The sequence below is a fragment of the Nicotiana sylvestris genome, chromosome 6 (assembly GCF_000393655.2).
Source record: "Nicotiana sylvestris chromosome 6, ASM39365v2, whole genome shotgun sequence".
NCBI lineage: Eukaryota > Viridiplantae > Streptophyta > Magnoliopsida > Solanales > Solanaceae > Nicotiana > Nicotiana sylvestris.
Window position 1 is genome coordinate 67,133,456 of NC_091062.1, and position 19,432 is coordinate 67,152,887.

Consider the following 19,432-nt stretch of genomic DNA (forward strand, 5'->3'; position numbering starts at 1 on the left):
CATTGCAGATGAGAATATGCAAAAGCGAAGAAGGAAGAGGAAAGAAGGGACATAAAAGCATGGCCTTCAAGAACATGGCAGGGCAACCGCGAACCTGAATGGTTGGAGGACAATGGACTTCATGAATGCGGAGGGTTGAGGGCCAATGGACTTCGCGGATAGAAGAAGGTATGGGCAGGGGAAGCTTTGGCCTTCACGATCGCAAGATTTCTTCCGCGATTGTGATAAAGGATGTCTGGGCAGAATATAAGTTTCATATCAGGACGTATGCTCATTTAATCAAATTTCTCTTGGCTTGGGCGATTGGGGAGTTTTCTGAAGGGCTATTTTCATCAAGTGTCACCGGGTAATGTTGATACCCAATTTTGCCCTCATATTTTTTCAAATAGTATATATACTATGAAAATATTATTTTGCATCATTACTTAATTTAAAAGAATTATACAAGTATCTTTTTTATAATTTTTTCATAATTTTTTAAAAGCTTTAAAATTAATTTTCTTACATTTAAATTACTTGAATATGGATTAATTATATCTTAAATTATTTTGCGATGATTTAATCATCCAAATATATTATTTTCATCCACCTGTATATTTCATAATATTTTACTTTATTTTTTATAATTATATTTTGTATTTTTAAGCTATTTACATAATTTTGCAATAATAGCCTATATGCTATGTATAATTACAATTATTACATTATTCATGCTAAAATAGCATTTTTTATGTTTTTTATAATGCTAAGTTATTATTTTTAATTCTTTTATCACATAAGTAATATTTTATTATTTATTAATTATTTTATTTAAATAATTTTGTGTATTTAATTTATAGCCCAAATTTGGAGCCAATTCTGGACCAATTCAGTGGACCAAACACCCACACATTAGCCCAATATTCCCCAGCCCAAACCAAACAACCTCTTAAATTAATCCGGTCAGTACCCGTTTAAACGACCCACCCCATTCCCTTTTTGATCATGGCCGTTGATCTCAAATGATTAACGGCCCACAATAACCTTCCCCATTTCCTTATATCCCTTAACCTAAACCCTAGGGACATTACCACCTTAACAACCGCCTCCGAAACCTCTCCATTCCTCAAATCCTCTCTGAATTCGGCCCCAAAAATGGAATCAATCCATGATTCCCTTACCTTATACGTTCTATCATCTTGTTACTTACACGATTTTGGCATCACCTAGTACTCGCCTATTCTTGGCAAGTACCAGGCCTTGAGTTTTGAACAATCGTCCTCAATATTCTAGACTTAGATAATATTTCATCTATATACACTCACTACCAGATTATATGGGTCTGATTTACCAAGATCATCGGCCAATCTTTAATTTCCGTCGAACTAGGGTTTGAAATTTCAATTTTGTTTTCCTTTATTGGTTCTATTATCAATTTAATGTCATTTTTTCCTTATTTGTGTTCAATTAATTGTTTTCCATGTTTGCTTATTCGATTCCTACCACTATATAACCCTTCTCTAATTTTCCATTTGGACAGAGCTTTTAATTGCTAAAAAAATGCTATTGTTCTTTCTTGTCCTATACTATTCTGAGGCTCAATGCTGAAAGCCAAGGCCACCAGAATTCGATTCTCGAACCTTTCTTAGTATGAGCACTGCCCAGGGTTCATTCAAAACCCTTGGGAACTCTGACGCACTGAGATTCATGGGTTCTACTATTCGTTTTGCTATCAACATTGAAGTGTTGCTGAAATTACTCCTCTTATTTACTTGTTCTCTATAACTAGTAATGTGCCTATGACTCGTGTAATTTCATTTCTGTCCGTTTGTATTCCTACTTTACATATCTATGACTTTGAGAATTTGTATGAATCAGCATGCCATTATATGTTTTGAGCTCTTCTTGAGGCTCTAGGCCTTCTAGTAGTTCAACTTGCCTATTTGTTACCTTGGCTTTGCCTTCTTAAGCTTGCCTGTTAATGTATGTGCTTGAATGCTACTATTGTTGTTTATTCTGAATTTGGTTTCTTGCCTTGTCATGTACTATTATGAATCACCAACTCATACCCAAAATGAGTTCTAATTCCTGTTGAGACATTCATGCCCAACCTTTAATCTTTCTAGAGTTCTACCGTTAGCTATGACATGTTTACATGCTATTTGTAACTCTATTGTTTTTTTTTCTTGCTCAATCCTGTGTTTCTCAGTATTAGTCGAGACCTTTAGAGTAAATATCATAAACAAATATTTTCTCCTATATGTGGCCAACTAGTATAAGGTTTGATGCTTGTCTATCCTATTGATGTGAAGTTGACATGTTTTTGTTTACTATAAATTTTCTGGTATTGTAACTGATACTTAGCATGTCAAAGTTTTTCTCATTCTCAACTAAGTGATTGCTCGATCATGAACCTATTTTGTTATGTTGTCTTCACGAAGATTTCATGTTCAAACTTTCAAGTGAAGGCTATGCTCTACTTGTTCTTGTTTATGACTCTATTAGATTTTCATGTTTAAATATTATGACTAAAATTCTTTTAGGCTAATTGTGAATAAGTACTTTTGAAATTCTTTTTGGAATAGTTCACTATCCTATGATGGTCAATCCTATTACTTTAGCTTCTTCTTTTTTCTGAAAATACAAGCGTGAATCTACCTTGTAAACATGTCTGTATTTCATGTATTCTTGTCTATGTGTTTTGGCTAGAACTGTTGTTAGTTACAGCTTTAGGATTTAAGTGTGAAAAGTTGTTAATCAATTTCATAAGTGGTTTGTGACCTGTATGGTTTAAGTTTGGCATCCATTTGGCCAAGTAAGTTATTCGTTGGGCCTGGTGTTGGGCTATATGTGTTGTTGGACCTGGGAAGATTCTACTTCCCTTGTGAGCCTGAGATTTGGGTCTGTTGGTTGATTGAGGTTGCTGAAGGCCCAGAAATTCACTGGTTTATTTTGTAGCAGGTCTATACTGTTTGATATGGGATGTTTGTTTCAATATGTATTTTTGTCACCTTTGAGTTTGTATTAATCCATATTGGTCCTGTAATTTGTATTAATGAATAATTGGGGTATTAGTAAAAATTGGGGAATGGGTGTGCTTTATTCTTGCATAAAGGGTAGAGATCATGCCTATATGGTTTACTTGCTTTCTTTGATATCTTGTTTAACTTGATTTACTTCTACACGCTAATAAAAATCATATCTATAGGAATTTCACACACCTCACCTAATTTGTCTAATATTCGTACTCTATCTCAAGCATGCTATTAATCTCCATACTTTATCTCCATGTTATTATTGTCTGTATAGACAACATGCCTATAGGATGTGTATTATATGTTTTTTTAACCTAGATATCATGTCCGTAGGGTTTCAAATAATTAATTGATCAAATTGCTTTGGTGTACTATCCATCTAGATATCATGACTATAGGACACTAATATCTTAATCAATTGTTGTTTTATTACACTCCCGCCTAGATAGCATACCTATAGAAATAAGTTTGATAGCAACAAGTTCAAATATCAATTATTAGAAATCTTGCCTATAAGAACACTATTATCGCCTAAAGAGAATGTTTATAGAATCAAACGCTAATAATTTCAAGTTTCCTAATAGTCATCACTGCTCCTCACACAAACAACTTAGAAATAATGTCTATAGGTTTTAATAACACATGTGATTTGCAAATTGGCTAATTTGGAACAGTAGCACTGCCTGTTTGACATTAAAAGTCAGAATCTTAGAAATCATGCTGATAGGACAGTGTCACGCACCTAAGACACCAATTATAAAATTAGTGCTAATGATCCTGAGTCTGCAAATAGTTTATGTTACACCTCATATTTTTGTACGTGAAAATACGCCATAAGTAAATTGATGAAAGCTCGGAAATGAGATGTTACATCCCGTATTTTCGTACGTTGAAGTTTCGTCGTAAGATAATCAACGTAAGTTCGGGAATGAGATTATTTTGGGATTATAAGTATTACGTTAGTTCAAACAAGTGATAAGTAAATTCGTGAAGGTAAGAGGGGAAGCAAGTCAAAGAAAATAAATTTTCGTCCAAGTTTGGCATATTGGGGTAAAGTGCGGGCTGAGTAATAATACCCGATATTTATGGACTAGTACCATACGAGGTACCATATGATCATGATAGTAGGACGTAAAAAATATATTAAAAATAAGTAAAATTTTAAGTAATTTGAGATAATTCTTAATTATGCGGGTAATTGATTCATTATCGAATAGTAATATATTACCTAATTAATTAATTAATTATTGGATAGGATCGAAATTCCCACCTTCCCACGTGGCAGCACCCCCAATTCAATTTAGTGACTCATAAGTTTTCATAAAAGTTGGCAAAAGCAACTACCAAAATTAAGAGCTCTTTTGCCATATCAAATCAACAAACTTAAGTCATAAAGTTTACTTTCCTTGCTCAAATAACTTATTGGATTTCCTTATTTGTGTACCCCATTAAATCTTCTTGTCGATATATGCATGTAATTTAGGCAGAAGTAGAAGATGCATTCGCTAAGATTAGCCAATTTGGAAGCTCTCTTCTTTCTTGTTCCTATTCTACATATACCCTTCTTTTTCTTCTCCTCAAACTATGGCTGAAGGATTCCCCAAATCCATTTACGATTTCATTGTCAAGGATATACTGGGAAATGAGCTTTCTCTTTCAATATTTCAATCTATAATTGGTAAACTAGATGATGATTGGCTCGTGCAGTAAGTACAACATCATCTTTTGTCCATTTTTAAGGAGATTGTTCATGGATACAAGTAGAAATTTGGCGATAAAGGTATGTTATGGCCATCCCTTTTTTTTGGCATGATCCAAGCAACGATACGTAAATGTAATGCTATTCCATAAATGACTCTATTCATAGAAGTATTAGTGGTGCCTATATTCTTGTTATTATTATATTTTTTGTTCTTGGGTCTTAGAAAAATACGTAATTGAAAAAAAAAGTTTGTTTCATGATATTAATCAGAGGTATAATGGTCTTATGACGTTAAGAGAAATTTTATTAACGTAATTCTCATGTATTTCATTCATTAAAATATGCATTTACCCATGACTCAGACTGCGTTATATACGCGTATATATGTATATATATGTATATGGGACATGGGAAAAGGTTACGGCGTTATATACCATCACCACCTAATTAGTTGGTATACATTGATGATTTGTCCACAGTGGCCGAGATGATATGATGGGATGCCCTCAGAGGCTTGATGATGTTATGAAACATGTACCTATGCATGGCATGCCACTATAATTATTTCATGAATTACAGAGTTATCCAGACTTACAGGTTGAGTTATTTACTCTATATTTCTTCCATGTATGTTATGTACTTATTTATGTGCCTTACATACTTGGTACATTATTCGTACTGACGTCTCTTTTGCCTGGGGACACTGCATTTCATGCCCACAAGTCCCGATAGACAGGTCGAGAGCCCTCCAAGTAGGCTATCAGCTCAGCGGAAGATGTTGGTGCGCTTCATTTGCTTCGGAGTTACTTGTTTGGTTAGTATGACTTAGACGTGTATTGTTTTGTACGGTGGGACTCTGTCCCGACCTTTATGAAAATTATGTATTCTTAGAGGCTTGTAGACATATGTCATGTACGTAAAATATTATATGGCTTTGTCGGCCTATATTTAGTGTACGAGGGATTATTTTGGCCTTATTGCCCTGTATGTCTTATGTATAAGTTGGTATCACATATTGTATTCTACTTATCTCATGGAAGACTTTTGGCTCAATTATATATGATAGTATGACATAAAAAGATATGTTATGTTGCTACTCAATTGAGTAAGGTATCGGGTGCCCGTCGCGGCCCATCAGTTTGGGTCATGACAAAAGTGGTATCAGAGCAGTTCTGTCCTAGGGAGTCTACAAGCCGTGTCTAGTAGAGTCTTATTTATGGGTATGTCATGCACCACACTTATAAGTAGGGGGCTACCAGGCATTTAGGACTGTCACTCTTTCTTCTTACTCTAGATCGTGTGGTAGAGCTTAGTCGTAGGAATTCAAATTCCTAAATTCTATTTTATTCATAATACGACGATGCCTACATCCAGAAAGATGGTTGGTAAGAGATATGTCTATGGAGGTGTTGAGTAAGAGGAACTCAACTTTGTATCATGCTTATGATAAGTAAATGTGAGGTATTCAGCAGATCATGTGTGTATCGAGATGTGTAAGCTTCTTGATAAGGAGCCTTAAGGCAAGAATATCTATCCACCCTTATGGTAAAAAGCAACGATAGAATCAAAAGGTAGATACAAGTTTTAACCAGTAAAAGAAGCAAGGTGAAGAAGGGTACGAGAGGCCCAGTTAATGAAGATTATCATTATTTACCATTCAGGAAGGAAGATATAAGCATTTTGAGTTACCTTCAACAATAACAAAGGTATGCAAAATTGGACACACCTATCTCATTTATGTCCTATGGAAGCTAACAGAAGTATTATAAGAGAAGAACGAATATTAGGATCCGGCTGGATTTAGAGTAACCCAAACTGGTTGATGGATTGTTTGCGTTAGTTGACATTTCCGAAGGATATTGCAAATGTGCTAATAGATCTCCTTGTGAGATACCCAGATGGTGCACTCTAGAATAGTACAGCTAGATATGAGCACTATAAATATAGGCTCTGAAAGCCTTGAAGGGATAAAAATTATATTAGTGTAGCTCCCGTCCCTAGTAGATAAAGAATGTTAGGAAACCCGAAGAGCCAATAGATGGAACAAGGGGCGCTAAAAGAAAAAGAATGTCTTGTTCGAGTTTTCAAAATAAAGTGATAAATATAAATGTTAGCGGGGAATAAGAAGAGAGTTAATGAAGCATTACGAGTAAGATGTGATACATGGATAACAACGATAGAAAAATAAGACAGTATTACAGAGTCAATAGTCAAGGGAAGGAAAAGACGAAGGGTGATAGGCCTTAAGGCAACAAAAGAGTATACACCATGAGTCATATCTTCAATTTGAGAAATAAGTTCACGACTCTAACGCGATTACTAAAAGAAAAAGTTAGACCCCAGAGTAATAGAAATCAGTATGGGCTGGTGAACAAGATAAACCAAACATGAATTAGGGACTGAGTGATTTGATAATGATCGACATCATGAGAATTTCATATTGCGTGCCGACGATAATAGAATGGACAACAAAATAATATTCCTAAGAAATTTAGAGAAAGGTCATTCAGAGAGACGCTTTCCTAAAACAAGCAATGTGAGCAAAGTTAAGCGTAAGGAACTGTATGTGCCAGTCATACTAAGTGTCACCCTCGCGAGTAAGGAAAGTTGCTATCTTTGGTACAAAAGGATTACCGCTAGACGAGTAAGGGTCATCGATGATATGAGAAGACACCAAAGATGAAGAGTTAAAACATCTATAGGTAGATCGTCGTAGCTCCGACTCATAGTACTCCTCTAAAGGGGGAATATGGAGTGATATGACATTAAGACAGAATTAAGCGGTGCTAGTAATTATGGAATGGTAAAGGAAGAATGCGATAAAAATAAAAAATAAAAAAGGGATGAGATTGAACTTATTCAAAGCCTACAGATATGCTACGATTCTAGAACATTATGCAAACACAATGTCAAGGAAAGGAAGTAAAGGTTCCTGCCCAGGATGTTAGGGGTAAATAAGGAGCCAGTGCAAAACATAAATTGAGACAAAGGAAGCAACTCAAGAAAGATAACGTAAAATATTGATATGAGAATGGGCCGACGAGTAGTTAGTAGTTGATTCAGGAAGAGCCTAGTCATGACCAGACAAGAAGTTACGGACAAATCAACATATCGTGCAAGATAAATATAGTGAACCCCAACATAGGGAATTCAGTCTTGCAGATATGACAGCGTGATCCTTGAGAAATATTCAGATAGGAGTTGGGGTAGTTAAAGGTAACGTATGAGTATTACGGAAATAAAAGAGAATTCCACTGGAAAGACAGTCAAAATATCAATTCAGAAGCAACCCTATAAGAATAGGGGCATGGAAGTAAGTAACTACGGATAATTATAGGCAAGGAAGGACATCAAAAGGTTCGTCGAGTATACAATGTAATAAGTTCACAGCTTTACAAGAGTCAGAGGGTCCTCCCTAAGTACTAGAATAAAAGACTAGCTGAGAAAGTAAGGGAGAAGGCCTCAACCTAAGCTCGGTGACCTAAAGAGGAAATGGTCTTATAATAATAGTTTCACAATAATATTGTATGCACTCCATAAAAAAGTGGCAACTACTGTGGCTAATGAACGGGAAGTAAAATCAGAAGTGATATTCAAGATCATATGAGTTGTATGGAATTCCAATATGTGTGGTCACTAAGGTAAGCTAAGTATGCACACAATAAGGGGTAGGAAGTTCAAGAAAAGTAATTGCTTACGTTTGAAGAAAGCTAAGGTTGAATGGAAGGAATTATTCGACTAATGATCCATAGTTAGTTACGTTATGAACGCACTTAAGATTTTAGAGTATTATCCATGAAGTATATATGTTGACAATCATATAACCGTAGATGACTCCGGTATAAGTTAAAATAAAGAATTGAGTCCATGCCATAGACAAATGATTGAATTGTTAGAAGATTGTATCGTGGATATTCAGTAGCGCCCACGAAAGGCTAAAATAATAAATAATACCATGAGCCATAGTTCGGAATATAGATTAAGCCTACATAAAGGCTGATTAGAAGGAGGAGGGAACTAAATAGTTACATCAACAAAGTAAATCAGGAATCTGATTATTGGACCTAGAAAATTATAGAACTCGTGATTGAGAACATTACAGAATCACTCCAAATATCAGAGGTACAAGAGAGAATATATAGTAGTCATATTTTATAACGGCTTTATGATAAAGCCAATTAGAAGAGTACCAACCTCATAAGAAGTCAGTAAAAGGCTCTTATCGAATCATGTAAAAAGGTGCAAGTGTTATAATAAAGCTTCAAGTTGTGGAGGTGAATTATACCTATGTGGAAAGGAGGTTATGAAAGGAGTAGAAGAGGTGACGCAATATTTTAAGGTAAGTAAGGTAAATGTGAACAACGTACGAGATACTTAGGTGCAGAAAATTGTAAGAAATCCATACTTCAGATAGAAGGCTAGAAGCGTCGGGATTCAGTATCCAGGAATGATAGCGGCATCATCAGTGGCATATCATCCAACATATGGTTTCTGATTATCGAGAGGTCTAGCTAAGAGAGTAAAGGGGAAATAGAGACAATGTGATATCTCGCTTGATGTTCCAGAAGGACATAATAAAATCTATGATGCAATCAAGTTGAAAGGTTGCGAGTAAAATAAATAGATATGTGTAGGTCACAAGCTATTGTATGGTAAAGCGACAATGTTCTAGAAGACAGGAGTAAGAATAAGAAAGGGCGAGTGAGAAGGTGACGAGAATGGATAAGTTTTTGAGATTAAGCCCATGAAAACAAGAGAGCTAATGGTTTCTCTAAGTTATAGAAAACTCAATATAGCCTGAGTGAACTCAAATGAGTCTAAGACTAATAGCATTTAGAAGAGATGAAATGCCGCCCTGGTAGTAGAATGAGGATGTAATTATGATACATAAAGGATGACATTTGGATCTTCGATTGAGCAATGATTTGAAGAGGATTTATGAATTGTACGGAACTAAAATACCCACGTAAGGGAATTACATTGGGATGCTATGAAATACGGTCATGGAAGTATAGTATCGCCCCAGGTGGATCAGAAAAACCACTTCAAATATTCTACGATCCAATGTGAGCCCTAGTGATTACATAAAAGGTCAAGAATCATTGATAGATTATAGATCAATATTGAGATAAATCAACAATGGATGGATAAAAGATACAAAGCATGAGATGAGATTAAGTTGTCATTCTTAAGATGAACAATAATAAGGAAGCATTAAAAGACTTAGATTATATATATATAGGATAAGCAACGAGAGTAACCTAGTTTGGTAGCAGACCTCAGTAACGATAAATCGACGAAAGAGTTATGGCATAGTATGACCTACCTAGATGCAGTAAAGTCATACAGATAGATAACTGGGTTTATGAAATAAGATATAGCAATATTCGTAAGTTTGACAAAGTACCGAGCGAAAAACTTCAGTATATCTATAGATACCCAAAGGGAGATCTTGTCAGGCTTTGTATATGTTTAGAAAGTGAGGCCTAGAGATGGGCTAAAAACTGGAGGAAAAGGGAAAGAAGAGTCGCATAAGTGCACTTACAAGGAAAAGGTCATACAGGCTGCATGATAGAAGGTAGCAACAATTACGAGATTGGAAGGATTCCAACCACAAGTCGTGGTGTGAAAATGAGGCCTAAGGGGGGCAATGCCCTGGCCTTTGGAATTATTCACATAATAGTTGCCTAGATAGCAAGGAGAGTACAAAGTTATTCAGAAGACATAAGTTATGAAAATGATAAGTGCATCAGTCAACATTAGAGGACGAATGTTCCAAAGGGGGAAATGATGTTACACCCCATATTTTTGTACGTGAAAATACGCCAAGTAAATTGATGAAAGCTTGGAAATGAGATGTTACATCCCGTATTTTCGTACGTTGGAGTTTCATTGTAAGATAATCAACGTAAGTTCGGGAATGAGATTATTTTGGAATTATAAGTATTACACTAGTTCAAACAAGTGATAAGTAAATTCGTGAAGGTAAGAGGGGAAGCAAGTCAAAGAAAATGAATTTTCGTCCAAGTTTGGCATATTGGGGTAAAGTGCGGGCCGAGTGATAATACCCGATATTTATGGACTAGTACCATACAAGGTACCATATGACCATGATAGTAGGATGTGCAAAATTTATTAAAAATAAGTAAAATTTTAAGTAATTTGAGATAATTCTTAATTATGCGAGTAATTAGTTAATTATCGGATAGTAGTATATTACCTAATTAATTAATTAATTAATTAATTAATTAATTATTGGATAGGATCAAAATTCCCACCTTCCTACGTGGCAGCACCCCCAATTCAATTTGGTGCGTCATAAGTTTTCATAAAAGTTGGCAGAAGCAACTACCAAAATTAAGAGCTCTTTTTCCATATCTATTCAACAAACATAAGTCATAAAGTTTGCTTTCCATGCTCAAATAACTTATTGGATTTCCTTATTTGTGTACCCCATTAAATCTTCTCGTCGATATATGCATCTAATTTAGGCAGAAGTAGAAGATGCATTTGCTAAAGTTAACCAATTTGGCATCTCTCTTCTTTCTTGTTCTTATTCTATAGATACCATTCTTTTTCTTCTCCTCAAACTATGGCTGAAGGATTCCCCAAATCCATTTTCGATTTCATTGTCAAGGATATACTGAGAAATGAGCTTTCTCTTTCAATATTTCAATCTATAATTGGTAAACTAGATGATGATTGGCTTGTGCAGTAATTAAAACATCGTCTTTCGTCCATTTTTAAGGTGATTATTCATGGATACAAGTAGAAATTTGGCGATAAAGGTACGGTATGACCATCCCTTCTTTCTTTTGGCATAATCCAAGTAACGATAGGTAAAGGTAATGTTATTCCATAAATGACTCTATTCATAGAAGTATTAGATGTGCCTATATTCTTGAATTCCCATATGTCTTATTATTACATCTTCTGTTCATGGGTCTTAGAAAAATACGTAATTGAAAAAAAAAGTTTATTTCATGATATTAATCAGAGGTATAATGGTATTATGATGTTCCGAGAAGTTTTATTAAAGTACTTCTCATGCATTGCATTCATTTACATGTGCATTTACCCATGACTCAGACGGCGGTATATACGCATATATATGTATATATATGTATATGGGACATGGGAAAAGGTTACGGCATTATATACACATCACCACCTGATCAACTGGTATATATTGATGATTTACCCACAGTGGCCAAGATGATATGATTGGATGACCTCAGAGGCTTGATGATGTTATGAAACATTACCTATGCACGACATGACATTCATACGCATATGCATGACACTATAATTATTTCATGAATTACAGAGTTATCCAGACTTACAAGTTGAGTTATTTACTCTATATTTCTTCCATGTCTATTGTATACTTATTTATGTTCCTTACATACTCGGTACATTATTCGTATTGACGTCCCTTTTGCCTGGGGATGCTGCATTTCATGCCCGCAGGTCCCAATAGACAGGTCGAGAGCCCTCTAAGTAGGCTATCAGCTCAGCGGAAGATGTTGGTGCGCTCCATTTGCTTCGGAGTTGCTTGTTTGGTTAGTATGGCTTAGACGTGTATTGTTTGATACGGCGGGACTCAATCCCGTCCTTTATGAAAATTATGTATTCTTAGAGGCTTGTACACAGATGTCATGTACGTAAAATATTATATGGCCTTGTCGGCCTATGTTCAGTATACGAGTGGTTATTTTGGCATTATAGCCCCATATGTCTTATGTATAAGTTGGTATCATAAGTTGTATTCTACATATCTCACGGCAACCTTCCGACTCAGTTATCTATGATGGTATGACATGAACAGATACGTTATGTTGGTACTCGATTGAGTAAGGTACTGGGTGCCCGTCGCTGCCCATCGGTTTGGGTCGTGACAGTTTACTGCCTCCTCGTCTAAGCTTTTTAGAATAGTAACGATTCATATATTGTACTGGAATCCATAATCACCTAGAAACCATGCATATAGGACTCTAAGTCTTGATTCTGAAACTATATACTTCCTTAACGGCCCGCGTGCATTTGCTATTTATGTGTGGAGGCTAACTTGGGACTTTAATTGTCTTTATGTGAAGTCCTATTTGTTTTGAATGTTGCCTAGTTTTTATCATCTTGAGCAACCTATGAGAAGTCTAGAACCACCCAAATAGAGGTCCGAAGTCTCCTTCACCATAGGCATAGGACGGGTAGTGCACACGCAGGGTATGATTTAGAATTGAATTAGATCGCCTTTAAGTAACAACTTCAACATAGTAGTTCGGTTGCAGGAGATGATAGTTTGTGCCCGCGAATAATATGAGCAACCCCTACCCTAAGGGAGTTGCGAAGTATTATTTATGTTGCATGGGGTGATCCTTTAGGTTAAAAAACTTAGGACCCTCCCTTCCTTTTATACGCTTGATGTTCACACTTATTCATAGATCAATGCAGTTGTACTCCTTCATATCTTTAAGACTTGTACCGATTATTCATATATTTATTCTAATGCTATTTTCCTTATACTGGTTTATGTTATAATAGAACTTTCAACTCTCACATCTTTCTTCACTTATATGATCAGCTAGCTTAATTGTCTAACTCACATAGTGTATAATTCGCCGGGGAACTACAGTTGTGGACCTCGAATAGTTCCTAACACCTTCTCTTTGAGGTAATTTAAGCCTTTACCCGATCTTTGGTGACATAGACTAGTCAAACGGAGTTATTTGTAAATAGGTGCCTTAACGCACCTTAAAAATTGTTAGGTAGCAACTCTTCTCTTTTAACACTCATTTAAGAGAGTTGTCACACGTCTAAACCCGCAAAAACGGAGCATGACAACATAATGACTCTATTGGGAATATACTTAGGCTCTTACCATAATGAACTTGACATATGTGGATTACTTTCCTTATTTGTTTTAAAATGCCGCGACATGCACATCCCTTCCCTTATTCACCTTTATTTGGTTTAAATTGCTATAACATGCCCATCCATTTTATTCTTCTACTTTATTTGCTATGACATGTATGACCTCTCTCCATCTCCTTTATCTTGTCTAGGACTGCTATATTAATCCTCTCCCGTCCCTATTTCCCTACCTGCTTCATTACGTTTTCGCATATTTTCATGAGCTAAATTGCCTTCTCTCTTTTGTCTTTCTTTTATTTTCTCTTCTTTTCATGATTCGCCTTTACTATGTTATTTACTGCTCTTATGTACTTTTATCATGCAAATACTTGGCAACGTGTTATCATTTCTTCATAAAGCATGCTCTGCAACATACTCCACTCGTGCCAACTATCAACATAGCGGTGCTTGATGAGTGTCTACGCTTTCCTGAAATCACCCTTTTTAAATCAGAAAGGCTTATTTTTGGTAGAATAGTCGATAATCGGTGCAGTCAATGGTCCCGTGCCTTTCCCTCCCAAGTTTACCACTTGGAAGTACCATTCTAGACCTTTATATAAACCCCACTCCAATTTGAAATGTACATGAGTCATGCTAAACCTAGTACGGGTTGAAGCATTATTGACGTAACAACCCGCTTAGATAAACCTTGTCCAAATTCCGACGGGATTTTGATAATCCCAAAGGACACTATTATGTTTTACGTATTACTTGGAGAAAATGTGCCAGTATGTCGATCATTATTGCATAAGTGGTCAAATTTGTTGCGGGAGAAGGGATAACTCTTATTTGTTTGCAGAATATGAAGCACGAAATCCCCAGGCTCGTTATGGTCCGAAATATTCTGCCTTTGCTACTTGACTGGTGGAAAAACCTTGCACCTTGTGACAAAAATCATGTGAGGAGAGTACTTGGTGACCTACCATCCATGCTAAACATTCAACCAAATAGGGAATTGATCGAGGCCATCACCATGTTCTGGGATGAGAAAAGAGCTATTTTTCAATTAGGCCATATAGAAATGACTTCTCTCCTGAAGAAATAGCAAGTGACCATGGGAAAGTCTAGGACTGCTAGTGCTAGAAAATTGCACTCCCCGTGGGTTTCTGAAAATGTTAGGTTTTAAGAAAAATGATGAACTGCTCTATCTAAAGAAATCATACATCCCTTTTGAGTTTCTTTACGAGCGTTATGGGCATAACAAGTCATATCGCCTTCATCATGATGAACTAGCCATTACTTTCTTAGGATGGGTGCATCACCGGGTTTATGTGATCATTGTCTTTTTCTTGGAGTTGTTGATCTTTCCGATGCAAGGGGGAAGGATTCGTACTCGCTTAGCCATGGTCACCACGAACTTAATGGATGGCATCAAAGGACAAACCTACACTATCAACCCCATGATCTTAGTTGATATGTATCGCGCTCTAGATCGGTGCAAGCAGGGATTCAGACATTTGAAGGTTGTAATCTATTGCTACAAGTCTGGCTGCTGGAACACTTTCAGAGAGGAGAGTATTGTCAAGAGCTTTCTGCGAAGGCCACTGAATGACTACATAGCCAACCATCACCCAAAGAAAATGACGTTTATTCCATACATGTTTGCACAGCCTGGAAATGTTGTAAGTTAGGTGTGATTCTTTAGCAATCTAACAGACAAGCAGATGCATGGGATTGTTGAATAGTTTCCTAGTAGTGAGTTCATCATCAGGTCAAGGGGGACTACTCATTTGGTATTGATTGGGCTGCGAGGCATCTATTCTTAATCTCCCATAAGGGTAATGAGGCAAGCTGGAAGAAAATAGGTCATAGGGTTTCCAACATGATCCAATACAAGGCATATTTCAAGGGAGATGTCATCCTATTTAAGTTAGATGTGCAACACATGTGGAACTAAAGATCATTGTGGAAGAAGAAACTATTGAGCCAAACAGGTATCACGCCGACCATATGTACTACTATCTATCATGGATGGAAGATTACGTAGTTGGTGGCGTTAAACCAGGAATCAATCTGAAGGATAGGATCATAGATAATGTTTCTGAGGCACTGGTGAAATACAAGAGGCTACACAAAAGGGTGTTTGAGTCCGAAGCTAAGCATCTGGAGCAGCACAAAGTGAACATGGAGGCGATAAGGGAATGGAAGGAGATTGCCACTAAGTTAACTGAAAGATTGGAATACTTGGAACAAGGACTGATGGAGCTAGAAAGGGAAAATGAGAAAGAGACTTTGGGATTGTCAAGGCATGGACAACGATGAAGGGGGAAAGCTGGCGAAAACTTACTTATTGCTTTGTACAAGGTGTCAAGGCATGGACAACGATCAAGGTGTCACGTCTAGCCGTCCCATCTCCATACCTTTACAATTAATTCATTTTGTACTATGTTGGATTTATCCTCCTATATAAAGGGTATCCTCATCACTTTGTAAGGGGTTGCTATTGCTCCAACTATTCTACACAAGATCAATAATATCTCTCTCTCTCTCTTTTCTCTCTAACTTACTAACCCGAGACTACCACTTTCATTTATTGCTTTCATACTTGTTCTTTATTCATTGCTCTCCATAGGCCATAAAGAGCCTCTAACGATTATACTCTAACTGTTAGCCCTTTCCTGAGTACCCTCGATAGCTCGAGCCCATGCCTAGGCATGGACCTCGAGGCCCCTCATCGGCTAGTCCGAGGCCCGGACAGCTAACCCCTCGGTTCACCCACAATCTTATTTTAGCTCACATTTCAGCTTTTATCTTCGCATATCTAGCATCAACTGCTTTAACAGCTAGCATAAAAATAGATCACGTATTTTTAGAGTCCCATCAACAAATTTAGTTTTTATTACCATTTTAACGGTAAACACATCCATAGTAGCTCACAAGCTACCCATCAATCCCATGTGTCCCCAGGTAAAGAATAAGCTCAAAAAGCTCAAGCCAGATATGAGTTTGAAGATAAAAGAGGAGGTCACCAACCAAATCAAATCCAAGGTTCTCCGAGAGGTCGAATACCCGACCTGGTTAGCCAACATTGTGCCAATTCCAAAGAAGGGTGGGAAGTTATAGTATGTGTCGATTACCGAGATATGAACAGAGCAAGTCCTAAGGATGATTTCCCGCTACCCAACATACACATACTGATTGACAACTGCGCCAATCATGAACTCTAATCCATTGTGGAGTCGTAGGATACCATCAAATTTGAATGGATGAAGAAGATGCCGAAATAGATCATGTATTTTTATAGTCCCATCAACAAATTCAATTGTTGTTACCATTTTCATGGTAAACAGTTTGGCGCCCACCGTGGCGCTAAAAATAATAGTGATTATTTCTTGCTGGTTTTGTTAGACAACGCAAGTTATCTTTCACACTTTTTCTTGTTCAAGATCTTCGATTTTAGGTCAAAATGTTTGGCTCAGTAAACAGAGTTAAGAACGAAAACATCAAAACCACGGAGAAAATGGTGTGGCTATTCCAGTTGATGGCACGCCACCGCAGAACCTTGATAATGCACTCGGACTAATTCCAGCGGATACGGATTTGCAAGATGTCCAACAGGTCGGCGAAACCTCACACACTGACAGGAGCATACAACATGGCGACCAACAGGAAGCCCAAAAAACCCCATCTCGGGAAGAACAAGAAGTTAGTCATCATGTTATTTTTGAAATGTTGCAGACACAACAGTTGGCTATCACTCAGTTGCAAAGCCACCTGATGACTCCCAACACAGTAGCACCGGAAACTACTCCCCCGGTCGAACAGGTACCGGAGAGATCGAGAAAGAACAGATCAGTAGCCGATCCTACCATTGTAAAAATGCTGGAGGACCTCACCAAAAGGATCGAGTCGGGCAAGAAAATGATAGCAGCCAATGACAAGAAGGTCGAAACCTATAACATCAGAGTCGACCAAATCTCGGGCGCACCCCTGGTCCTGAAGGGTGTAGATTCGAAGAAGTTCATGCAACGGCCGTTCCTAGAGTAAGCGGCTTTGTAACCCATTCCAAAGAAGTTCAGAATGCTAGAACTCCCAAAATACAACGGGACCTCAGATCCCAACGAATATGTCACTGCCTATACGTGCATAGTAAAGGGCAATAACATAAAAAATGATAAGATCGAGTCCGTCTTACTGAAGTAGTTTGGAGAAATGCTCTCGAAGGGGGCCATGATGTAGTATCACAACCTAGCTCCCAACTCCATAGATTCATCTGCCATGCTAGTAGATTCCTTCATAAAGGCACGCGATGGTGCCATCAAAGTAGCTACATGGAAGTCCGACGTATTCAAGATTAATCAGAGAGAGAATGAAATGCTGCGAGAATTCGTATCTCATTTCCAAACGGAACAAATGGAACTACCCCCAGTCTCCAATGAATGGGCGGTGCAGGCTTTCACTCAAGGTCTGAACGAACGAAGCTCAGTGGCTTCAAAACAGTTGAAACAGAACTTGATCGAGTATCCAGCTGTGACCTGGTCGGACATCCACGACCGGTACCAATCGAAAATCAGGGCCGAGAATGACCAGTTTGGAGCCCCCTCGGTCTCAGTATACCCAAGTAGGCTCCTGCCAAAGGACTGAAATCAAACAAAGAAAGATACCAGCCGTACATCGAAGATAGGAGGAATGCCCCGAAGCACAACCTACCTTGCAACGATTGGAGAATGGATCGAGGAAAATATCCTCGAGGGATCATCAATAGAGCCAGATTCGATGGAGACAAGAGGCCAACAGGGGCACCTCGTCTATCAGAATACAACTTCAACGTTGTTGTATTGGACATCGTATTCACCGTCAGCAAAACCAGGAACACCAAATGGCCCAGGCCTACTCAATCGGATCCTTCCTAGAGGAATCACAACTTGGTATGTGAACTTCATAATACGCACGACCATAGGACCAAAGATTGCCACCAGCTCCGAAAGGAAATAGCCAAGCTACTCAATAAAAGTCACCGCCGATAACTTCTGAGCGATCGGGCTCAAGTTCAGTTCCGAGAAAGAAAGGCGGCCAAGAAGAATGAATCAAATTGGCCATGACATGTTATCATGATATTGGAGGGGCGTCGACACTCCCTAGGAACTTATGAAGAGGAGGACAAAAGTATCCATCACCAGAGAAAAATGAACTCGGGGATACGTACCCGAAGATGCCCTCACATGCAATATGGAAGGCTACGAAACCTTGCCCCAACTTCATAACACTACACTGGTAACCTCTTTCTTCATTCATTCATTTTGAATAAAACATGCGCTTATGAATCCAGGTAGCTCGACCAATATTATCAGGTCGAGAGTAATAAAGCAGCTTGGACTGCTAGACCAAATCATGCCCGCCTCTCAAATCCTGGATGTATTCAACACAGCGATTGAAACAACAAAAGGAGAGACAATTCTCTCAGTCAGCATGGCCGGCGCGGACCGAAATGCCAAATTCCATGTCATCAAAGGAGACATGAGGTATAACGCCTTATTCGGACGGTCGTGGACACACCGCATGAGAGCGGTACCATCCCCTCTTCACTAAATGATGACTCCCCAACAAAGGATGGAATTTAAATGGTCTATAGGGAACAACACACTGCAAGGGAAGTGTTCGCGTTACATAACGTAGCGTCGGCACCAATATCTCCACTCTCGAAAGAGTCAAAGGATAATCAAACTACGTCTTCGGCTAAGCCTGATTGAACACAGCGGAGGACCGTACCGAGTCCTCGCTCCAAACAAAAGGGACACACCAAGCCTTGGAACATCGCCTACGCACCCCACAATAAGGTAAGACCACCTCCCTCTTTCATTATTTT

At 37.9% G+C, this 19,432-nt stretch overlaps 1 long non-coding RNA gene across 1 annotated transcript; it reads left to right on the plus strand.

The window, feature by feature from the left end:
* Positions 1-4,613: 4,613 nt before the first annotated feature.
* On the plus strand, positions 4,614-5,769 carry LOC138870034 (uncharacterized). Its single transcript, XR_011400228.1, has 2 exons — positions 4,614-4,794; positions 5,196-5,769. It is a non-coding gene; the product is annotated as an uncharacterized lncRNA (long non-coding RNA).
* Positions 5,770-19,432: the final 13,663 nt, after the last annotated feature.